Genomic DNA, 26577 nt, shown 5'->3' with positions numbered 1-26577 from the left:
CAGTTCGCTGTGGTTTTGATTTGCATTTCCCTGATGAGTGATATTGGACATCTCTATGTTCATTTGTATGTCTTCTTTGGAAAAATGTCTATTCAGGTTATCTGCCCTTTTTTCTGATTATTTTTTGATGTTATGTAAGTACTTCATATATATTTTGGATATTAACCCCATTTATCTTTTGCAAGTAACTTTTCCCTTTCAGTAGATTGCCTAATGTTTTGTGGATGGTTTCCTTCTCTGTGCCAAAACTTTTGATTTTAGTGTAGTCCCAATGGTTTAATTTTGCTCTGGCTTCCCTTGCCTAGAAAATGTTGCTGCATTTTTCTAGATATATTTCCGTACACTTCCGTGGTTTCCTGTCTCCTTAACCTCATTAAATGAGGTTATCATTTAATGATATCATCAGGATATCACAGAAGAATTCAAAATTATCCTGCATAATTTATTAAGACTTATTTGAGAGGGTTGAACTAAACTTTAGAGGTCAGGTAGGATTTGAGTAGGGGTCAAGGTAAAAAGGATGGGTGGTCTGAGGACAACCACTGGAGCCCTGGGAAGGAAGGATAATGGGAGCTCAACCTCAGGAGAAAGACTGCTCTGGGGTCCCCCCTGAGCTTGGCCATTCCCTAGCTGTGTGCTGAGTCTGGGACCCCTTGTATAGAACATTGGGATAAAAAAGGTACTAACCTCTTAGATTATTTCACTAATCCTCCCAACAGCCCCTATACTATTTTTAGCACAGAACCTGTTACAGTAAGTATATAACAAATATTAGCTAGTATATTTTTGCAGTTCCTACTGTTGGAGAAATAAAACAATTTGACTAAAAATTCACCAGCACCTTTGGAACTACACGTTCCATTCTCCTAAAGGGATTTGAGGCAAGAAAATGCAGGGAATCAAGTAACAAGACTCCTTCAGACTTGGCAGGAATAAACACAGAACCACAGTAATACATAGTAATAGCTACCATTTATCGACTTTACTATCCACCAGGCATTGGTCTATGTGAGTTACGTGCGTTAACTCCTTTAATCTTAAAAAAAAAATTCCCCAGCTTTATGGAGGTATGATTGAAAAATAAGGATTATATAAATTTAGGTCTTACAATGTAATGCTTTTTTAAGGTGTATATGATGATTGAGTACACATAGATCCAGTTAAAGGATGACCGCAATCAAGTTAATACATCCATCACCTCACATAGTTACCTTTGTGGGGGGGTGTGTGGTAAGAACACTTAAGATATACTTCTTAAGCAAATTTCAGTTATACAGTACTATACTGTATACAATATTCTGTCTTATTTCACTGAACATAATGTTCTCCAGATTCATCCGTGTGTTGCAAACAGCAGGGTTTCCGTTTTCATGGCTGAATCATATTCCATTGTATATGCATACCGTATTAACTCATTGACTAACACTTAGGTTGTTTCCATTAGTTTGTCTATTGTAAATAATGCTGCACTGAACATGGGAATTCAGAGATCTCTTTGAGTTACTGATTCCACTTCCTTTGGAATCATACACAGAGGTGGGATTGCTGGAACTTTTTGAGGAAACTGCATACTGTCTTCCACAGTGCCTGCACCAAGTTACACGGCCACCACCAGTGCACAGTGGTTCCTTTTTCTCCACACCCTCACCAGCACCTGTCTCCTGATCTTGATGATAGCCATCCTAACAGTGACATCTCATTGCAGTTTTGATTTGGATTTCTCTGATTAGTGATGTTGACCATCTTTCCATGGGTCTGTTAGCCATCTGGATATCTTCTTTGGAAAAATGTCTATTAAGTTCCTTTGCCAATTTTTAATCAGATGATTATTTTTGCTCTTGAGTCCTAGGAGTCTCATATATTTTGGTTATTAATCTCTTATCAGAGGGATGACTATGTTCAGCAAGAAAAGCTCTGAGTAACCTTTACTGATATAGCTACTGGGTATCACTAAGGTAGGGCTGCCAGATAAAATATAGGATGTCTAGTTAAGTTTGAATTTCTGATTTAAAAAATCACTTTTCTTTTAGTTTATTTTGAGAGAGGGCATGAGTAAGGGACGGGAGAAGAGAGAGGAAGAGAGAAAATCCCAAGCTGGCTCCACCTTGTCAATGTGGAGTCTGACAGGAGTCTTAAATTCATGAACAGTAGATATGATCTGAGCCAGAACCAAGAGCCAGATACTTAAACAAGTGAGGCACAGGTGCCCCCCAAACTTTTTTTTATAGCATATGTTCCAAACAGTGTATGGAAAATTCTATACCAAAAAAATTTCACTGTTTATATGAACTTTAAAATGAACTGGGCATCTGTATTTCTATTTGCTAAATATAGAAATCCTAAGGAGTACTTTCCATGGGCACACAGTTTAGAGGCAAAGAAGCCAAAGACACCAAGTCTTTGGTGTATTTGTATATTTATTCCACATTTGCATAGACTTTAACATGGAGAGAACTCTAATAATCATAGTAATTGATTACATTTGCCCAGCAGGTAGGTTTAGTTTTCAGTAGTTCATGTAGCACTTGAAATCTCGGGTAAGATCCCATAGATTTATATCCTAAATCTGTCACTCTTTAACCATGTACCTTGATTATAATTAGCCTCTCTCTGTCTATTTTCTCATATATGAAATGGGAATACTAGTAGTTCTTGCCTCATGGAATTGCCGTAAAGATAAAATGCAAACCTCCTGTAGATACACAAAAGATAAAAAGGGATCAAAACATGCCATTGCAAAAAAGAGAGAGAGAAATAACTGAAAGGATTAAACAGAGTCCAACAATGTGCTGCCTATGAGAGACTAGCTTTACGGACACACAGCCTGAAAGAGGATAGAAAAAGATATTCCAGGATAGAAGAAGATGGTAGAGAAATAGGAGGCTCCACACTTCCCACCCACATCTCTCAGAGAAGGGCTGACACCAAAGGTATCTGAACCACAAGAGTCTGGGAGGAAAGGAGATGGAGTCTACTAGGAAGATGGTCTCAGAGTGTGAGTGCGAACTGGGGGAGATAAAAAAAAATGGGTCTGGACACACAGGCCCAGAAGGGAGGGAGCCCCTTCTGTGGAGAGACAGAGCGGAGAGAAAGAGCGGCTGGGGAAACGTAGGACTGTATCTGGAAAAGAGAAAAACTTCAGCCTGGAATGGAGGGACATCCTATCCTATCCCTTGTGCGGGGGGACAAAGGCACTTCACTCTGGGTCAGGCTGTACCTGAGGGGCCCAATCGACCCAGGAGTAACTGATCCCCTGTCCTGAAGTGTCAGGCTCGTGAGATTACATTTCAGGCAGCATCATTAATGCACGAGGAGTGAGAGTTCGGAATGCGGCTGGGCCTGGGACACCTTGCCCCACTTTGGCTGCGCCCACAGCACAGTGAACACACCTCCAAAGGAGTGGTGTGGGACACCTGGTTCCAGGGAAGGGACTGGGGGGTCGCCATTTTCTCCCCACAACCACAAAGGCAAGGCCTCAGGGAAGAGCCCAAGGGATCTACTATGTCTATCTGCACTGGGGAGCTGCTGGGAACCTGTAGATGGTACAGAAACAGATGGCCCCTCCCCCAAGACCAGCACTGCTGCATTGCTGTGATTAACTCTAGATCAGTTCTTGCTATTAAGATATAGTCTCCCTTTTCTCATTCTTATCTCTCCCCTCCTATGGGCTGGTAATTCTCATTATAGGTTTGCTTAAACAGACATGTATATTTAATCCATCCACCTGATGCATGTTCTACATCTCCTCCTTTACCTTCCTTTCCCTCTCTCTGGAATAATCAGACTGTATAATTTCTCTGGGTAGCATTATCTTCATTTCTTTCTCCTCGCTTCCTGCTATATTCTTTCTCTCTCTCTGGATTAAGCCTTTTAGTCTCTCTGCCTGGTCAATGTTCATTTTCTTTCTCCCCACCCCTGTCACTTCTCTCTTCGTATGTGCTCTTCCATCAGCACTGTCTCCATCTTGGTCTTTATTTGTAGTAGGGATTTACAGCTGCTTTTAGACTGTCATTTGGTTTTGTTTTTTTTTTTTTCATTTTAATTTTGTCGGTTTGTTTGTGCATTTGTGGGTTTTTCCCTGTTTCTCTGTTTTCCTTTCCAGAGCTCAAGGAACAAACCAAAGCACACATGGTGGAGAGTCGAAAACATCACTGTGAGTAGGGAAATAAAATAACCAAAGTCACAAGAAAAGAGACCAAGAAACACCGTTAAAAGAGCACTTCCTGAATAGCCAAGGCCTGGACAGTGTTTGAGACCCCTTTAATATAGCAGTACTCACAGGTGCAGAGCACATAGCAAGCTTTTAAAACTTACAAGCGACAGAAAGTTAGCCAAAATGATGAAACAGAAGAATTCTCCTCTAAAGAAATTCTAGGAAGAAATGGCAACTAAAGAATTGATCAAAACAGATAAAACCAACATAATTGAACAAGACTGTAGGAAATAGTCATAAAATTAATTGCTGGGCTTGAAAAAGGCAGAGAAGAGAGAAGACAGCAGGGACGCTATTGCTGCAAAGATCATGGACCTTAAAAATAGTTATGATTTGGAAAATGCTATAAATGAGGTGCATAATAAATGGAGGTGGCCACTACACGAATTTAAAAGGCAGACAGGAGAATAAGTGAATTAGAAGATACAATTATAGAAATAGAGGAAGCCGAGAAAAAGATAAATTGATCCAGGAACGCGAAAGGAAAATTTGAGAACTGAGTGATACAATCAAATGGAACAATATCCGTATCATATGAATTCCTGAAGAAGGAGAAGAGAAAGGGGTCAAAGGGGTAGTTGAACACATTATAGTAGAGAACTTCCCCAATCTGGGGAAGGAAACAGACACTGATATCCAAGAGGCATAGAGAACTTTCCTCAAAAGTAACTTGAATCGACCTTTGGCACAACATGTCACGGTGAAACTGGCAAAATATAAGGATAAAGAGATAATTCTGAAAGCAGCTAGGGATAAAAGGGCCCTAACATACAAAGGAAGACACATCATGGTAGTAGCTTATGTACTGAAACATGGCAGGCCAGAAAGGAATATCAGGAAATCTTCAATGTGATGAACAGAAAAAATATGCAGCTAAGAATCCTTTATCCAGCAAGCCTGTTATTCATAATGGAAAGAGAAATAAAAGTTTTCCCAAACAAACAAAACTGGAAATAATTCATCACCACTAAACCAACCCTACAAGAGATACTAAGGGGGACTCTCTGAGGGAAATGTTGCAAGGAACACAAAGTACCAGAGTTACCACTACAAGCATGAACTCTACAGAGAACACAATGACTCTAAACCCATATTTTTCAATAATAAAACCGAATGTAGGTGGACTGAATGCTGCAATCAAAAGACATAGGGTAGCAGAATAGATTTTAAAAAATCCATCTATTTGCTGTCTACAAGACACTCATTTGTGACCTGAGGGCACCTTCAGATTGAAAGTAAGGGGAAGGAGAAATAACTATCATGCTACTGCAAGTCAAAAGAAACTGGAATAGCCATATTTATATCAGACAAACTGGACTTTAAAGGCAATAATGAGAAGAAAGGCATTATATAATAATTACAGGGTTTTTTCATCAGGAAGAGCTAACAATTAGAAACGTCTCTGCACCAAATTTTGAAGCACCCAAATACATAAAACAATCACAAACATAAACAATCTTACTGACAAAAACGTGCTAATTTCAGTAGACTTTAATACTCCACTTATAGCAAGGGATAGATCAACCACACAGAAAATCACTAAAGAAACAATGGACCTGAATGCCACATTGGAACATATGGATTTGACAGATATATTTAGAACTCTACATCTTGAAGCTATGGAATTCCCTTTCTTCTTGAGTGCACATGGTACATTCTCCAAGATAGACCACATACTGAGTCACAAAGCAGCTCTCAATAAACATAAAAGAATTGAGATGATACCATGCACACTTTCATATCACAATGCTATGAAACACAAAATCAACCACAGGGAAAAGTCTGGAAAGCCTCCAAAAATGTGGAAATTAAAAACCACCCTACTAAAGAACGAATGGGTCAACCAGGCAATTAGAGAAGAAATGAAATATATGGAGACAAATTAAAGTGAAAATGCAACAATTCAAACTCTCTGGGATGCAGCAAAGGCAGTCCTAAGAGGAAAATACAGGGCACCCGGGTGGCTCCGTCAGTTAAGCGTCCGGCTTTGGCTCAGGTCATGATCTCACCACTCATGGGTTCGAGCCCTGCGTCAGGCTCTGTGCTGACAGCTAGCTCAGAGCCTGGAGCCTCCTTTGGCTTCTGTGTCTCCCTCTCTCTCTCTGACCCTCCCCTGCTGTGCTGTCTCTCTCTGTCTCTCAAAAATAAAAAACATAAAAAAAGAGGAAAATACATTGTAATCCAGGCCTATCTCAAGAAACTAGAAAAAGCACAAATACAAAATCTAACAGTACATCTAAAGGAACTAGAAGGGGAGCAGTGAGACCACCCCAAACCCAGCTGAAGAGAAATAATAAATGTCAGGGAAGAAATAAACAATATAGAATCCAAAAAAACAATTGAACAGATCAATGAAACCAAGAGTTGATTTCTTGAAAAAATAAACAAATTTGATAAACCTCTAGCCAGACTCCCAAAAAGAAATGAGAGAGCGCCCAAATAGTCAAAAATCATGAATAAAAATGGATTTACTACAACCAATACCACAGGAATACAAGCAATCATCAGGGAATACTATGAAAATCATATGCCAACAAACTGGACAACCTAGAAAAATGAACAAATTCCTAAACACACACTACCAGAATTCAAATGGGAAGAGAGAAAAATATGAGCAGACCCATAACTAGTGAAATTGAATCAGTTATCAAAAATCTCCCAACAAATAAGAGCCCTGACCCAGAGGGCTTCCCTGGGAAATTCTACCAGACTTTTAAAGCAGAGTTAATACCCATTCTTCTCAAGCTACTCCAGAAAATAGAAATGGAAAAAAAGGAAAACAAAACCCTTCCAGACTCATTCTATGAAGCCAGCATCACTTTGATTCCCAAACCAGAGACCCAACAAAAAAAGAGAACCATAGGCCAATATCCTTAATGATTATGGATGCTAAAATCCTCGATAAGATACTAGCAAATCGAATTCAAAAGCATATGGAAAGAATTATCCACTATGACCAAGTGTGATTAATTCTTGGTTTGCAGGACTAGTTCAGTAGTCGCAAATGTGATAATTCACATTACCGAAAGAAAAGATAAGAACCATATGATCATGTAAATAGATGTAGAAAAAGCATTTGACAAAATACAGCATTCTTTCTTTATAAAAACCCTCTAGAAAGCCGGGATAGAAGGAACTTAAACATTATAAAAGCTATTTATGAGAAGCCCACAGCTAATATCATCCTCAATGGGGAAAAACTGAGATGTTTCCCCTGAGATCAGGAACATGACAAGGATGTCCGCTCTCACCCTTATTGTTTAACATAGTGCTGGAAGTCCTAGCATCAGCAATCAGACAACAAAAGGAAATAAAAGGCATCAGAATTGGCATAGATGAAGTCAAACTTTCACTTTTTGCAGACATGATGCTCCTACATGGAAAATCCGACAGAGTCCACCAGAAGTCTGCTAAAACTGATCCACTAATTCAGCAAAGTTGCAGGGTACAAAATCAATGTACAGAAATCAATTGCATTTTTATACACCAATAATGAAGCAACAGAAAGAGAAATCAAGAAACTGAACTCATTCACAATTGCACAAAAACCCATAAAATACCTAGGAATAAACCTACCCAAGGATGTAAAAGATCTGTATGCTGAAAACTATAGAAAACTTATGAAGGAAATTGAAGACACAAAGAAATGGAAAAACATCCCATGCTGATGGATCACAAGATTAAATATTGTTAAAATGTCAACACTACCCAAAGCAATCTACACATTCAATATAATCTTAATAAAAATTATACCAATATGAAAGAGGGGCAAGGTGGCAGACAAGTAGGGAGCTCTGTAATTTTCACCTGCCCACATCTATCAAACCAAGAAGGACAGAAGCCACAATACTCTGTCTCCAAGAGTGGGATGAAAAGATACCAAGTCCACAAAGAAGACGGCGTCATAGGTGCATGAGTGAGTGTGAACTGGGGATGATAAAAATGGACAGGGACCTGGAGGCACAGAGGGGAGGGAGCCCCCCTCTGCACAGAGCAATGGAGAGCATGCAGAGTGGTGGAGAGACAAGGGGAAGAGAAAGAGGATGAAAATGCTAATAGAGCTGTCTCTAGAGAAGAGAAAAACACTGGCCTGGGACAGAGAGGGATTCTATCATCCCATCTATAACTGCGGGCCAGGGGAGAGACATCTTTTCTCTAGCTGGCGTGTTTTTCTTGGGCTTGGCACCCTGATCCCAGGCGGCACCAGGAGAAACTATACCCCTACCTCTCTTATTCAGTCCCCGGCTAGGAAGCCTACCACCTGTGGGAGTACATCTCATCTTGGGCAGTATCATTAAAGTGCATGGACTAGGATTTGGAAATGAGGCGGTGTTTAGAACATACAACTTGTCCCACCAAGTTGTGGGAGATCAGGCTCAAAAGTATTGGTTGCAACACTTGGTTTGAGGAGGGATTGGGGTGCTGCCATTCTTCTCCCCACAACCACCAAGGCGGGGACTTGGGGAACAGCCTGCAGAACTGCAGGGGAGGTGAGACTGACCTACACCAAACCACGCCCATCTGTGCTGGAGAGCTGCCAATCCCCCCCCCCCCCCGGAGCTGGGGTAAGACCAACATTGATGCAATTGATGCAATGCTGTGATTAGATCAATTCTTGCTAATCAGATATATTTTCCCTTATCTCATTTTTATCTCTCCCCTCCTCTGGTTTTAAACTTTTAGACTGTCCTTTGTCTTTTGTTGTTTTTGTCCCCTCCCCCCCCTTTTTTTCTTTTTAAAATTTTTTTTCTTTCCCCTTTTGGTTTGCTTGTTTGATTTGTCTGTGCATTTGCATGCTTTTCTTCCCTGTGTCTCTGTCTGTTTTCCTTTTCAGGGCTACTTCAAGAAACAAGCCAAAGTACACATGGTAGAAAGTCCCAAATATCACTGAGTAGGGAAATAAAATAACCAAAGGCACAACAAGAGAAACCATGGGACACCATTAAAAGAACACTTCCTGAATGGACAGGTCTTGGACAATGAGCCTCCCTTATTATAGCAATATTCATAGGTGCAGAGTGCATAATGAGCTTTTAAAACTGACAAGAGACATAAAGTTAGCCAAATGACATAAGGGAAGAGCTCTCCTCTAAAGAAATTCCAGGAAGAAGCCCAGCCACAAAACTGTTCAAAGCAGATATAAGCAACATAACTGAGCAAGAATTTAGAACAATTGTCATAAAATTAATCACTGGGCTTGAAAAAGCATGGAAGTCATCAGAGAAGCTATTGATACAAAGACGAGGGACCTTAAAAATGCTGTGATAAGTTTTTAAAAAATCCTATAAATGAGGTGCATAATAAAATGGAGGCTGCCACTACACGAACTGAAGAGGCACAGAGGAGAATGGGTGAATTAGAAGACACAGCTATAGAAAAAAAGAAAGCCAAGAAAAAGAGAGATAAATTGATCCAGGAGCACAAAAGAAGAATTTGAGAGCTGAGTGATACAATCAAACAGAACAATATCCATATCATAGGAATTCCTGAAGAAGAAGAAAAAGAAAAAGGTCCTGAAAGGGGTGCTTGATCAAATTATAGCTGAGAACTTCCCCAATCTGGGGAAGGAAATAGACCTTGATATCCAAGAGGCATAGAGAACTCCACTCAGACAGAACTTGAATCAACCTTAAGCACGACATATCATAGTGAAACTGGCAAAATATAAGGATAGAGAGAGAATTCTGAAAGCAGCTCGGGAGAAAAGGGCCCTAACTTACAAAGGGAAATGTATCAGGGTGGTTACAGATCTATCTACTGAAACTTAGCAGGCCAGAAAGGAATGGCAGGAAATCTTCAATGTGGTGAACAGAAAAAAATATGCAGGCCAAGAATCCTTTATCCAAAAAGCCTGTCTTTCAGAATAGAAGGAGAGATAAAGGTTTTCCCAAATAAACAAAAATTCAGAGAATTAATCACCACAAAACAAGCCCTACAAGAAATCCTAAGAGAGACTCTATGAGGGAAATACGAGGTACCAGAAACACCATCACAAGCATGAATGCTACAGAGACCACAATGAATCTAAACCCATAGTTTTCAATAATAACACTGCATGTAAATTGACTGAATGCACCAATCAAATGACACAGGGTAGCAGAATGGATTAAAAAAAAAAAGCAAGATCCATTTATTTGCTGTCTACAAGAGACTCAGGCCTGAAGACATCTTCAGATTGAAAGTAAGGGGATGGAGAAATATGTATCATGTGACTGGAAGTCAAAAGACAGCCAGAATAGCCATACTGATATGGGACAAACTGGACTTTAAAGTAAAGGCAGTAACAAAAGATGAAGAAGGACATTATATAATAATTATAGGGTCTCTCCATTGGGAAGAGTTACCAATTATAAACATCTACATGCCAAGTTCTGGAGCACCCAAATACATAAAACAATCACAAACAGAAACAACCTTGTTGATAAGAATGTGCAAATTGCAGGGGATTTTAATACTCCACTTACAGCAATGGATAGATCAGACAGAAAATCACTAAAGGAACAATGGACCTCAATGACACATGGGAACAGATGGATTTGACATATATATATTTAGAACTCTACATCCTGAAGCCATGGAATTCCCTTTCTTCTCAAATGCGCATGGCACATTCTCCAAGATAGATCATATCCTGGGTCACAAAGAAGCCCTCCATAAATATAAATGAATGGAGATGATACCATGCATGCATTCAGATCACAATGCTATGAAGCCTGAAATCAACCATAGGAAAAAGTTGGGAAAACCTCCAAAAATGTGGAGGTTCAAAACCACCCTACTAAAGAATGATTGGGCCAATCAGGCAATTAGAGAAGAAATTTAAAAAATATAAGGAAACAAATGTAAAATGAAGATGCAACAATCCAAACTCTCTGGGATGCAGCAAAGGCAGTCCTAAGAGGAAAGTATCGTGCAATCCAGGGCTATTTCAAGAAACTAGAAAAAAATGCAAATTCAAAATCTAACAGAGCCCCTAAAGGAATTAGAAGAGGAGCAGCAAGAGCACCCCAAATCCAGCAGAAGAAGAGAAATAATAAAGATCAGGGCAGAAATAAACAATATAGAATCCAAAAAAACAATATAGTAAACAATATAGGATCCAATGAAACCAAGAGTTGGTTTTTTGAAAAAATAAACAAAATTGGCAAACCTCTAGCCAGAAAGAAAAGAGAGAACACCCAAATAGACAAAATCACGAATGAAAATGGATCTATTACAACCAATACCTCAGAAATACAAGCAATCATCTGGGAATGCTATGAAAATTATATGCCAACAAACTGGATAACCTAAAAGAAATGGACAAATCCCTAAACACACATGCACTACCAGAATTCAAAAAGGAAGAGATAGAAAATCTGAACAGACCCAAAACCAGTGAAGAAATTGAATCAGTTGTCAAAAATCTCCCAACAAATAAGAACCCTGGTCCAGATGGCTTCCCTGGGAAATTCTACCAGACATTTAGTGCAGAGTTAATACCCATTCTTCTCAAGCTATTCCAGAAAATAGAAATGGGGGAAAAAAAACCCAAAAACCTTCCAGACTCATTCTCTGAAGCCAGCATCACTTTGATTCCCAAACCAGACAGAGACTCAACAAAAACAAAACAAAAAAAGATCTACAGGCCAATATCCTTATTGAATATAGATGCAAAAATCCTCAATAAGATACTATCAAATGGAATTCAACAGCATATAAAAAGAATTATCCACCATGATCAAGTGGGATTAATTCCTGGGTTACAGGGCTGGTTCAATATTTGCAAATCCATCAATGTGATACATCACGTTAACAAAAGATAAAAGCATATAATCCTTTCAGTAGATGCAGGAAAAGCATTTGACAAAATACAGCATCCTTTCTTTATAAAAACCCTTGAGAAAGTCAGGATAGAAGGAACTTACTTAAACATCATAAAAGCCATTTATGAAAAGCCCACAGCTAATATCATCCTCAACAGGGAAAAACTGAGAGCTTTCCCCCTGAGATCAGGGACATGACAAGGATGTCCACTCCCACCACTGTTGTTTAACATAGTGCTGGAAGTCTTAGCATCAGCAGTCAGACAACAGAAGGAAATAAAAGGCATCAGAATTGGCAAAGATGAAGTCAAACTCTCACTTTTCACAGATGACATGATACTCCACATGGAAAACCTGAGAGACTCCACCAAAAGTCTGCAAGAACTGATCCATGAATTCAGCAAAGTCGCATGGTACAAAATCAATGTACAGAAATCAGTTGCATTTTTATACACCAACAATGAAGCAACAGAAAGAGTCATCAAGAATCTGATCCCATTCACAATTGCATGAAAAACCATAAAATACCTAGGAATAAACCTAATCAAAAATGTAAAAGACTTGTATGATAAAAACTGTAGCAAACTTATAAAGGAAATTGAAGAAGACACAAAGAAATAAAAAAAAACATTCCATGCTTATGGATCAGAAGAATAAACACTGTTAAAATATCATTATTACCCAAAGCAATCTACACATTCAACGTAATCCAAATCAAAATTGCACCAGCATTCTTCACAAAGCTAGAACAAACTATCCTAAAATTTGTATGGAACCACAGAAGACCATGAATAGCCAAAGTAATACTGAAGAAGAAAACCAAAACAGGAGGCATCACAATCCCAGACTTTAGCCTCTACTACAAAGCTGTAACAATCAAGACAGTATGGTATTGGCACAAAAACAAACACATAGACCAATGGGATAGATTCCATAACTGGAACCACAAGTGTATGGCCAATTAATCTTTGACAAAGCAGGAAAGGGTATCCAATGGAAAAAAAGATAGCCTCTTTAACAGGTGGTGCTGGGAGAACTGGACAGCGATATGCAGAAGAATGAAACTAGACCACTTTCTTAAGCCATACACAAAAATAAACAAATGGATGAGGGACCTGAATGTGTGACAGGAAACCATCAAAACCCTAGAGGAGAAAGCAGGAAACCGCCTCCTTGACCTCAATCGCAGTCATTTCCTACTCGACACATCCGCAAAGGCAAGGGAATCAAGAGCAGAAATGAACTGTTGGGACCTTTGCCCTGCAAAGGACAATCAAGAAAACTAATAGGCAACCGACAGAATGAGAAAAGATAGTTGCAAAGGACATCTTGGATTAAGAGCTAGTATCCAAAATCTACAAGGAACTCACCAAACTCCACACCCCAAAAACAAATAATCCAGTGAAGAAATGGGCAGAAGATGTGAATTGACACTTTTCCAAAGAGGACATCCAGATGGCCAACAGACACATGATACGATGTTTGGTGTCACTGATCATTAGGGAAATATAAATCAAAACCACACTGAGATACCACATCACACCAGTCAGAGTGGCTAAAATGAACAAATCAGGAGACTAGAGATGCTGGTGAGGATGTGGAGAAATGGGCACCCTCCTGCACTGTTGGTTGGAATGTAAACTGCTATAGCCACTATGAAAAATAGTGTGGAGGTTCCTCAAAAAATTAACAATAGAAATCGCCTATGGCCCAGCAGTATTACCCAAGGGATACAGGAGTGCTGATGCATAGGGGCACATGTACTGCAATGTTCATAGCAACACTTTCAATAGTAGCTAAATCATGGAAATAGCTTAAATGTCCATCAACTGAAAAATGGATCAAGAAGGTGTGGTTTATATATGCAGTGGAATATTACATGGCAATGAGAAAAAGTGAAATCTGTCCATTTATAGTAATGAGGATGGAACTGAAAGATATTATGCTAAGTGAAATAAGTCAGGCAGAGAAAGACAGATAATCTGTTTTCATTCATATGTGGAATAGGAGAAACTTAACAGAGGACCATAGAGGAGGGGAAGTGGGAAAAATAATTGAGAGGGAGGCTAACCATGAGAGACTCTTGATACTGAGAACAGACTCAGGGTTAATGGGGGTGGGGGAGAGGGGAAAATGGGTGATGGGCATGGAGGAGGGCACTTGTTGGGGTGAGCACTAGATGTTATATGGAAACCAACCTTGACAATAAATTATAATTAAAAAAAGAAAAAGACATTCCATGCAAATGGTTACCACAAGTGAGTGGGGCTGCTGTAATTCGATTGCACAAGGGATACAGAACGTCATAATATAACAATAAAAAGGTCAGCTCCTCAAGAGGATGTAATAAGTATTTTTGCACCCAATAGTGGAGCACCTAAGTAACATTAAGCACATACTAAGGGATAAATAGGAATATAGAAATTTCAGTAACCTACTTTCAACAATGGATGGACCATCCTGAGAGAAAGTCAATAAGGAAACAAAACTTGAATGACATTTTAGACCAAATTCACCAAACATACAGACTATCCATCCAGCTGCAGCTGAATACATATTCTCAAGTACAGATGGAACCTTCCCCAGGATAAATTGTTTTGGGCCACAAAAGTCATCAAATTTAAGAAAGTTGAAACCATACCAGATCTCTTTTCTGACCACAATTGTATGAAACCAGGAATTGTTGACAAAAGGAAAGTAGGAAAGCTTATAAATATGTGGGAATTAAGCAACACACTCCTGAATAACCAATGAGTCAAAGAAGTTTAAAAAAGTTTCTTGAGACCAAAACAACATTCTAAAACTTGCATTATGCAGCAAAAGCAGTCAAAGGTTTGTACTGATAAATGTCTATATTAAGGAAAATGAAAGATCTCAGCCCAACTTTACACCTTAAGGAGCTAGAAAAAAAGAACTAAAGTTATCTGAAGGAAGGAACCAATGAAGATTACAGCATGCTGATCAACTGTACTGACGACATGGTAATCTGAACTGGGAAGGAGAAAACAGCACCATGGAAAGCCTGATGAGACTTATGTGCACCAGCGAGTGGGTGAAATTCGCACAAAGTTTCAGCCGTCTACCATGTTGAAGTTTTTACAGGTACAGTGGTTATTGCACCTGGGATATCTTTTCTACCATGAATCAAAAGGGCCAGTACTAGGTAGGTCTTCTGGGTTTTGATAAACCATACACCATGCTTGGAACTACTGCTCCAACCTACTCCTGGGCTGACCGAAGGCCGCCAACCTTCCGTGGGGCCAAGATCCAAAAAGTGGTCTGCAGCAGATTACATGACTGGCAGCAGCAGGCCACATGACTGGAAGATATTCTGGTTCTTGAGCAGGGTTCAACAAAACATGGCCTGTGAGCCAGCTGCCTGTTTTTATAAAGTTTTATTGGAACATAGTTGTGATCATTCATTTACATGTTGTCCATGATTGCTTTTGTGCTGTGATGGCGGAGCACTGTCCCTTTACGAGGTTTTCTGCTTCTGTTCTCGGTGTGTGTCCATGTGTGTGTCTACTCTGAAGGCCTACACATAATGACCACCCAGTTGCAGTGAGCACACCTGGTGCCCCATCTTGGTTTCTACCACTGTTAACTGAAAGGAACCCAGGCTTCTTGAAGAAAAGGCCAATTTCAGGGCGATGACGGGAATAATGCACAATGAGCCTAGAACACCTTGTTGTGCCAGAAACTAATAACGTGCTTAAAGAGGGAGAGGGACACATCAAGAGAATATGTAGGCCAGCTTGAAGAAGATCTCTCTGGGCCAACTCTGGGAAAATGTGAATGATAAAATAACAGTAATGAGTCACATACTTCAAGAAAGTAGTAATCCACGAATCTATACACCTATAAATGAACAAAGATATAAATAGGGAAATCTCTTTACAATGAACAACTAGTACATATGTAAGGAACAACGGAGTTCAAGAATCAGCAACAATACCAGAATTAGGAGATAGAAGTTTGATGAGCAGATATTTTTATAGTTCAAATTGTCTCCCCATAAGTTGCCTGTTAATTACAAAAGGGAAAATACCAACTTGAAAGTTGAGAAATCTAGTGGGCACCTCTTAATCTATTGATCAAACTTAACATGTGGGAGCAAACCAAGATCTGGCACTTTCTGAGGAGGCCCACTGAGGAGGACACAACATCACTTCTATGGTATTATTCCTGCTGCACACAGCCTGCATGGAATCAGGAAAAACCTCAGATGGTCCTAAATTATTTTCTTTGACACATTTTAAAATTTTACCAAAGGGGGAAAAGACTCTTTTCAAAAACAATTAAAGGAAGAAGGAGGAGCTGTTCCATACAAAAGACGTGATGGGGTGCCTGGTTGGCTCAGTTGATTAAGTATCCAATTTCAGCTCAGGTCATGATCTCACCATTTGTGAGTTCGAGCCCTAAGTCGTGATCTGGGCTGACAGCTTGGAACCTGGAGCCTCCTTCAGATTCTGTGTCTCCTCCTTTCTCTGTCCCTCCCCTGCTCCCACTCTCTCTGTCTCTTTCACAAATAAGCATTAAAAAAAAAACTAAGATAAAAAGAAAGATGTCGCCACATGAAACGTAACTCTCTAAGGGATCCTACATTGGGGTGGCAAAGGGTGTGGGGAGCTGCAAAAGACATTAAAACAAGTGATGAAAATTTGGATCTGGACTACAAATTAGAAAATATTCATGTTAAATGTCCTGAATTTGATACGTGTACTGTGATTATGTAAGAGAATGTCCCTTAGGACATTCTTAGGAAATACACGTGGGCACACTTCAGGGTAAAGGACTTTGAGGTCTTCAACGTAGTCTCCAATAGTTCAGAAAAAAATGTATATGCCTGTGTCCACATGTTCATGATGTGTATGTGTAAATATATGTAGTTGCAGAGAAATGGTAATATAACCACTTGGTGATCTAGATAAAAGCTGTACGGAATCCTTTATAGTATTTTTGCAATGTTTCTGTAACTTTGAAATTATATCAAAGTGAAAAGACTGCAAAACCAAGAGGAGCCTTTGTGAGGGCCTGGTGGGTCATACTCAGGAGCCAGGACTTGACCCAGTGGGATGCGGTGGTGAGCTGTGGAAAGGGGGACTCTAGGGAGATGCCTCTGGCCACAGAATAGAGGAGGAGGAAGACTGGAACCAGGGACCAGGGTTTGGACTCAAACCCAAGAAAAAACCAGGATCCTTTAAGGTGGATCCTATAGTGTCCTGCTGAAGGACTGAAGTGAGAAAATGCACAGCAAGTGCTCCTTGACTGACCCATCCTCATCTAGTTATCAACATCCATACTAGTAAGGCGGTTATTCAATGCCAGGTGGCAAAATTCTCTCTAAGACATAAGATTTATGGAAATAACTTTATAGTTTTGAAAGCTTACACCCATGCAAATAAGGGAGGGGCAGAAGGAGAAGGAGGGAAAGAATCCTCAGCAAACTCTATGCTCTTCAGGGCTTGATCTCCCACTGTGAGGTCATGCCCTGAGCTGAAATCAAGAGTTGGATGCTTAACCAATTGAGCCACCCAGATACCCCTTGTAGAAGTAACTTTAAATGAATACAAGTCAAGTCACAGGAATACAGAAGAGTCCCTTAAACAAAGTCATTATTCCAGAAACTTAAATATTTATCCAGAGCTTTCCAGACCTAAATTTAATTTCACTTAGGTTTATGTGGAAACATCAAGTGCACTGGGCTAGTCAAGTTTTGTTTTACAACCTGGTAAATGTGGCTGAAAGGTAAGAATACTCCACTTCCAAAGGTGTCCTCCTTTGCCATTAGGAGAATCCTAAGTAACAAATGTTAAACGTGAAAAAGACCATTTCCCCCAGGAGAAGTACATAAACTGGTTGGTATGTCCTCAAAACAGCCTGGTAGCTGACCTTAGTGCACTGTGCATGCTTTTTCGGGAAGGGATCGTGGATATCAGGGGAAAAGTAACCGCTCATTCTGTTGGCATTCCAGGGGCCTTGTCTTTATACAGGGAAGACGGGTCTGCTCCCAGACACTTGAGCACTCTCCAGTTTGCTCACAAGTTGGCACCTCAAAGTCCTGCAGTAAAAGAACAGCTGGTCTTGGATCACAAGTCAGGATCTTTAACACTCAAGTACACAGTTGTGGAGGTTCATAGCAGGCATGGACTCCAGGCACAGGCTGTCTGATTCTGAGGACCGGCATCATCTCTTACTATTTATGTGCTCTTGTAGAAGATGCTTATCCACTCTCTGCTTCAGTTTCCTCACCTATGAAGTAGGCATATTATTGGCACCTACTTCAGAGATTTGATAGGAAGCATCAATAAGTTCACCATTGATTTGTCCCGGATACACAGCAGGTGCACAATAAGTGTTTGCTATCATCAGCAATAGGATTATTAGTAAGATATTTCATAACCACAGGGACTCATTTCATTCTGTGGACATGACTAAAACTCAGCACTCTTCAACTAGGGCTCAAAAGCTCAGGTTTAACTACACAAAAGTCAGATGGAGTCCCAAGCTATCTGTGCTGCCTCAGTGAATTATTTCTGTCCTAGATCAAATGTTAACTGAGAAACACAGAATAAAAGGAAAAAGAAACAAGTACATGGTGAACAAAACATGTTCGTTTCCCTTCCTCTGTTGGACACTGTCAGCGCTCTGCCCCAGTGCCCTTGGATGCCTTTTACTGTTTCTCTGTGCATCTGCTCCGGCCTTGGTGTGCAATTTCTTTCAGTGACTCCTATTTGGCTCTTTTCTTCCCAGAACTGCCCTCAGGCTGCTGGACTGCCTGCTTTACCCACCCTGTAAAGAACACAAAGAATTTAGTTTAGACAACTCCTCCCTCTCTTCCCACTCCCCAGCCCACTAAATGACACTGAGTCCCTGTCTCATATTGGGGCAAACTCTGAGACAGTATACTCTTGAGTTCCCCTGTGTAGCAGGCCAGCCCCACCATCCAGGAGATGTTGCCCTGAGTCCTATGCCTGCCTGGTTCTTCCCTTCCCTTCCCTGCTTCCTCAACTCCTTTTTCAGTTTCTTTTGGGAGGGTCTTTCACAAATGATTTACACGTAAATCCTCACGGACAGGGTCTGTTTCTGGAGAGCCTGAACTGTCTTAGTCCTGTATGGGCTGCTAGAGTGAAATACTGTAGACTGAGTGGCTTATAAACAACAGAAATATATTTCTCACAGTTCTAGGGTTTGGAAGTCTGAGGTCAGCATGCCCGCGGGGTCAGTTTAGGGCCCTTTTCTGGGTTGCAGACTTCTCATTGTGTCCTCACTTGAAAGAAGGGGACTGAGGAGCTCTGTGGGGTCCCTTTTATGAGACACTAATCTCAATTATGAGGGTGCAATGCTCCCAAAGGCTTTACCTCTTAATAGCATCACCTTAGGGATTAAGATTTCAACTTGTGAATTTTAGGGGGATGCAAATATTCAGACCATAGCATAACCCAAGGCATTCCCTACACTTATTCTCCTTTTAGTGACTCTGCTGATGTGGACTCCCTTGGTCTCCTCTCCTTTCTCCTCTCTCCCTCCTGCTTCCCTCATCCTCTCTCCTTCTGCTCCCTCCTTTCCCTTCTCCCCCCTTCCTACCTCCTTCCCTTTGATCCTTCCCCTCCTCCTTCCTTCATTCCTCCCTTCTTTCCCCTTCCCTTTCCCTCCTTCTTCCCTTTTCTGACTTTCTATTAAGTTTCCATTGCTGAAATCATCCAGTCTTCACATTCCCTGTGCTCGTACATGACGGTTTAATAAAAATGTTTTATCTTTCAAGGAATGACTTTACAAGACCAAACCTTGCTGACCATAAGATCTATAAGTGATCACAGGGCCAAGAGCCCTTTCTTCAGACACAGGATTCTTACAAGCAAGGGTTTCATGAACGTGTTGTGGTTTGGAAATCAAGAGACCTAAGGTCTAGACCTGATTCTCTTTAGGCCTCATGGTATGACTTTGAGGTCCATAGGTATAGGTGACTTGGCTAATTTCTACATTGGCAAAGTTAAGGTATTTGGGTTCTTATATTCCTTTGAGAATCCTAAGAAAACTATGAATCCTCTTCCCTAAAGAGAAGACCTTTATGCACAAACGCAATTTTGTATTCAATTCCAGGGTTTCTGGATCTTCTTGGAATCCATCATTGGATCCCTTACAGGATGGATTCCAATGATCTTATTCTCATACTTCTAGGTTTTCTCAAGTCTCTACAAACTTAATCAATGACAGATGCAAATGTTTGAGTAAGTATAAACTCTTCTGGAGCAAGAATGGTCAGAACTGTTTTTAATTTATTTCTTTATTATTTCATTTTTTTTTTAGTGGAACAAAGACATTTACTACCAAGAAGCAAGGGGGTGTTTAAAAGTGAAGTCCTGCCAGACGAGAGGAGAAAACACCTGGGAACTGCATAGATCTGTAGCCCTTTTGTCCTCTGGGAGGATCTCTGTACTGTCTGTGGTAGAATGGAGTATGGGGCCTCACAACCTGTCAGGTTTGTGTTTGGCCACTGGTAAGACAGTTCAAATGTAAATTCCTCTTCTGTTAAAATGGAAAAGACCCTCTATGTTCCTTACAGTGTTGTAGTAAAAATTAAACAAAATGAGACAATGTTCATCCATTCCTTGGCACAGAATTCTCCTCCTCCTCCGTTTTATTTCTAGTTTACATGTTCCTCTTCCTTTTCTTAGAGGGTGATATTCCCTGAGTAATTTCATCCTTGACCTACAAATCATCTTAACATTTCTACTCTCCTTGAGTTCCACTGCATGCTGTTGACTTCCAAGTGTTACCTCCAACCTTGACCTCTCCCTCCATATTCCAGTCATATCATCCACCCCAGATGGATATTTTCCCATGGAGTGAATTTCTATTTGTTGGCCTGTCTATAAAACAGAACTCCTCTTTGGTACTGGGACTCCTTTTCCTCTCAGGAATTTCCCTGACCCTATGCCTCCTACCAGAGTGAAGGATGCATAATCCATAATCATCATTCAAAGTATCTCTTCCCTCCACTCAGTGATTTCCCAGAGGGATATGTGTTGCTGCAGAGAGAGCTGTTTAGAACTCCATTTTAGGAGTTTGTATGGTGCTTAAAAAAAAAAAAAAACAAGGGGCCTCTTCAGCTGTGTATATTCAGATGGATATACTATCTGAAGTTGAAAACCATTACCACTACTGTGGAGAAAGGACCTCAAGAATGAAGTAACGGGTGCCTGCATGGCTCAGTCGGTTGAGTGTCCGACTTCAGCTCAGGTCATGATCTCGCAGTTCATGGGTTCGAGCCCCACATTGGGCTCTGCGCTGACGGCTCAGAGCCTGGAGCCTGCTTTTGATACCGTGTGTCCCTCTCTCCCTCTGCCTCTCCCTCACTCATAATCTGTCTCTCTCTCTCTCAAAAATCAATAAATGTTAAAAAAATAAAAAAAAAGAATGAAGTAACAAACGAAATTTAAGCTAAGAAATGGAAAGAGATTGATGACTTTGGTTGAGTCTCTGAATCCAGCTGTGGTAGGTATAACCATGAAGCATTCCAAAACCAATCCAAACTAGCTTGTATAAAAATAGGAGATGGCCAATACAATTAGGAATCCATTGCATTAGACCCGGAGTCTCAAGCCATGGACACCCAATGTGTTGACTCATTCTCTCAGATCTCCGTGTATTATATCCACTGGAGATCCTAGCATCCCCCCAGTCATTTCAGCTGATGACCCAGAGTCCTCCTTAACTACCTCCTTCCTTAACTGCTACCTTCTCTTTATACCCATTGGATCCACAAGTTGTGATGTTGTCTCTCCACTATCTCTCCAATTGCCCCAACTTTCCCCACTTCATCTCTCACCACCTAGTTTAAATACCCACCACGCTCTCTCTTGATTACCATTAGAGTTTCCCAACTAGTTATTTTGTCTCTGGCCTTGTTTCATGTTAGTGTGGTGAAACCAAAGAAAATAGATTGAACTATGAAACACATCTGACCATGACATTTCTCGGCTTAAAACCCTTCGATGTCCTGCTACCCCAGGACAACATCCAACTTCTTTACATTGTACATAAAACCTTCCATGTAATGTTTAGCTATTGTCTGCTTTCCACATCACCATCCAGAACAGCACTCTTTGTAGTTACCCGTGGACATTGTGCTGTAACCCACCTCTGTGCCTTTATTATCACATTGTAAAGGCAGCATGGCCTGTCTCTATTAAAAACTAGGCTTTGGAATGTTACTGATCTGTGTTTGAAACTTTGTTCTCACATGTACCAACTTCTACTTAGGCAAGCAACTTATCTTCGCTAGCCTCAGTTATCCCATTTGGGAAATAGGGATGCTTGTAGTAGCTGTTTCATGAGGCAACATGCTCATTTTTAAAGGTTTTAGAGCCAATTCCAACAGTTGTATGTGTGTTTCTGGGGATTGTGGGAGAGGGGAGCAGGTTTTGCATACCAACAATTGTTGAGACCCCCAACTGGGTGCCCTACAATTCAATTAAATTCTGTCACTATCTACCCAGAGAGAGCATCAGGTTCAATCCTACAAGACTGTTCCCCAATTCCTCCCTTCTACTTCAGTCACAAGCCCAGGTTGTCACCTGTGCTTCTGACCAATCAGCTATAGACTAGAGGTTCCAATGACTCTGTCGCCCTCCTTGGGTTTGATTAATTTGCTAGAGTGAATCACAATTCTGAAAAACATTTTATTTACTGGATTACTGGTTTGTTATAAAGGGAGCAGCCAGATGGAAGAGAAGAATACGGCAAGGAATGTGGGGAAGGGTGCAGAACTCCCCTGCCCTCTCAAACATCACTCTCCCAACCCCTCCATGTGGTCACCAACCCAGAAGCTCTCTGAACCCCATCCTTCTGGGATACCCCCATCCTTATGGAGGCTTCATTAGCTAGTCATGACTCATTGGCAGATGACTCAGTCTCCAGCTCATATCCCTTCCAGGTAGGGGTCAGGGTTGGGACTGATATTCTAATCTTCTCATCAAAGTGTTGGTTCCACTGGTTACCAACCCCCATCCTTAGGGAAAGTACCAAAGTCCCCTCATCAACATAACAAAAGATATTCCCCAAACTTAGGAAATCCAAGAGTTTTATGAGCTCTGTGCCAGAAAAGGGAATAAAAACAACAACAACAAAAATTCATATTAAAATTCAAAGAGATTTTGTAAAAAACAAGTGGCATGCCACCAGAAGGCCAAGTAGATTTGGTGTTAGACGCTATCTCCTCTGTCGAGAATTCTCTCGTTGCTGAGTCTGCCCCACAGCTCCTCTTGCTTGGCTCATTCCTGCTCCACCTTTGACCCAGGTCCCATATTCTTTCTTTCAGAGGGTTTTCCAGGACTCCTGGGAGAGGGGAGGCTGTTTGAGTTACATGGAGCCATGTCTATCATCGCACTTGCCTCACTGTGTCCTCAGACTCCCCTGCTCATCTGGGCTCCTTGAGGGCTAAGGTGGTATCTTCTTTTTTCTTTTTGTAATGTTTATTTATTTTGAAAGAGAGTGGAGGAGGGGCAGGCAGAGAGAGAGAGAGAGGGAGAGAGAGAATGTGTGTTCATGATCGGGGAGGGGGGCGCAGAGAGAGAGGGAGAGAGGGAGAGAGCAGGCTCCATACGGTCAGCCCAGAGCCAGATGCAGGGCTTGAGCACATGAGCCGAGAGATCATGACCTGAGCCAAAATCAAGAGTTGGATGCTTAACCAACTGAGCCACCAAGGGCCCCAAGATGGTATTTTGACATTCAGTTCCCAACAACTTTTGGAATGAGTTGAATAGAACTGTTAGCTTCCTTAGCCTATGATGGGGAGCATGAGAACTAAAGGGCCATCCTCCTTTCCTTGGATCCTCTTGCTTGCTCTTTTCATTTGTTTTCCCCAGTACACATAATTTAGAGCTGTTATACCCATCTTCTTCCATCCTGTTAGGCCTGACAGGTGACATGGTGGGAGAGACAGGACTTGTGAATATGAACGAATAGAAACAACTTGAGGCATTCTCTTTCCCTTCCCACAAAAGCAGCTCTTTGCCTATGGTTCATCGGCTTTGGAATGATGGATTGGGAAAGTCGAATCAACATCTTATGACAGAGTCTAAAGCTTTCTGCAAGAAAGTGAGTCTAGGGGCATATAAAAGACTGGCTCCTGCTTGCCTTTCTGCCTTGTACCTGCCTCCTCCCAACCCTCAGTAAACGGATGTTCCACACTCAGTTCCTAGATAATTACAACATCTAGGAATTCCTGAGTTGGAACCAGAATACTCAGGGGAAAAGACTTGTGACTCTAGTTTGTTTCATGAATCAGAACTCTGAAAGCCGGTTGGTTGTTGTAGTGAGAAAAGCAGTGGGTTTGGAAATGACTTTGAATGTCTCTTTCCTAGATGGGGAAAGTAGGACTTTTGGCCGGTTAAATAACCTCCCCAGGATCACTGAGCTAGTTAAGTGTTAGTGTTTAGTTCCTGTAAGAGCTGTTGGGAGGACAAAATTACATAAGGTGTATGTAACACCTAGCAGAGTAGGGCACTGAGAGCACTGGCACCTTTTCGCACTCCTGGTAACGGAAAGACGGGAGCTAAAATGGTGCCATCCATTCCTTTGTAGATTTTCAGTGTTTCCTTCACGATGGGCATCCTGTTACTCTCCTGTTCCCATTTCTCACATTTTTATGTGTAGAAGGCATTTTCAGCTCCATTCCTCGGAAGTGTATGAGGAACACATAACAGCTCTCTTTCCCATGACTTTCACTCTTGCCCAGAGCAGGATGAGAGGCAGTCAGTCCTCTTATGTCCAGGGGCATGAACTGAGCATGCTTTGCTGGCCACCCTGATGCTCACCTTTTTCTAATTTGCCCTGCCCACAGATGCACGCTCCTTCCTGCTTCCTCTTGCGGGACTTACAGGGACAGACAGGTCCTGGAGGGGAAGATTGTGTGCATCCAGTAGGGTCAGGAACTGGGTTTCAGGTCTCCACATCAGTGTGAACTATCAGGAGGCTATGGTGACCACATCCAAACCACACGCACCCTCCGATCTGCGTCAGCAGCAGAGCTGACATGTTTAACTACACTTCTCTGACCTCTGGTCCATCTCTCGGTTGATTCCAAATTTGGGAGTCGATGAAAGGGTTTTAGGAAGGCCAATTAACAATGCTAATATCTTGATTCATTGGCCAGGGACTTTGAGACACAAATTGTGATGTCTGGGAATAAAATTAATAAGAAGAAAGAGCAAGGCTTTGGGCTTAGCCAGGGTGTGAAAGGTCAAATTTTAAGATGGTATCAGTGGGGACAGAGAGCTCATTTCTGCATTGCTCACAAGGTAGCAACTGTTTTTATTTGATCAGGCTTATTAGGACTTAGTAAAGAGTAGTCCTATGATGTGATGCCCTATGGCCAATCCCAACCTGGCCTGGGCATGTGCAGCCATTCCCTTGGCGATGTGTGACTGAGGCAAAAATTATGGGAAAACCATTCTTGAGCTTTGTTTAAGGCTCCCTTCCAAATAGGCAAATCTTTCCCGCATGGCTGACTGGACCTTGATGGATGTCCTTGTTTTTACTGTTTCTTAGCCAAATCTGCAGGCCAGAAACTGTAATCTAAAAAGACAGCTATATTTCATGTGGGGCTTAGAGCATTCCTGCAGGCTTCCTGTAGGTCATACGAAATTAACCCTAGACAAGCTGCCCCAAATTCAGCTCCTATTTGTATTGGTTAGAATTATACTCATCCCCCCCCCCCAATCTTTATTTAAATTCTAGTCAGTTAACATAAATGCAATTTGGTTTCAGGAGTAAAATTTAGTGATTTATCATTTACCTACAACACCCAGTGCTCATTATAACAAGTGCCCTCCTTAGTACCCATCACCCTTCTAGCCCATCCCCCACCCACCTCCCTTCATCAACTGTCAATTTGTTTTCTGTTGTTAAGTGTCTCTTATGGCTTGTTTCAGAACCAAAGGTGGGAACCATTCAGCTGGCTAAAGAAATAACAGTCAAATGTAATGTAAGACCTTTGCTCAGGTCTTCTTTGAGCAATACATTTCAGACTATCGGGGATATGTAAATGTAGACTGTGTATTAGACAATACCAAAGAGTCATTTATACTTTTGTTAGGTGTAATAATAACATTCTGACTTATGTAAGAAGATGCCCACTTTTTAATGAGATGCCAACAGAACTATGTAGGAATGACATGTTTGCTATTAATTTTAAGGGAAAATGCTTTGAGTCTATAAACCAATGTGAAATATTGGGAAGCCTACTGTGACTACACATATAGACTATATTTTGGTAGATGTAATAATAATATCAATAGTTAAGTAAATAGGGTTCAGGATGGCTCAATGATTCTATTAATAGTCCCAAGGAGGAAAAACATAAGATCATTTTAATGCGGAAAAGACATTTGAGAAATATTTAATAGGACCTACATGAACAAAATGTTATAATATTGAGCCTTCCTATCCAAGGACAAGCTGTCTCTGTCCTTTCTTTCCACATGTTGAAAGAGGAACTAACTGTCCATAAATTAGACCATACATAAATGATAATCTCAAGTTATACTACCATTC

This window comes from Suricata suricatta, chromosome 1 (genome assembly GCF_006229205.1).
Source record: "Suricata suricatta isolate VVHF042 chromosome 1, meerkat_22Aug2017_6uvM2_HiC, whole genome shotgun sequence".
NCBI classification, from domain to species: domain Eukaryota; kingdom Metazoa; phylum Chordata; class Mammalia; order Carnivora; family Herpestidae; genus Suricata; species Suricata suricatta.
This window is presented reverse-complemented; position numbering follows the sequence as displayed.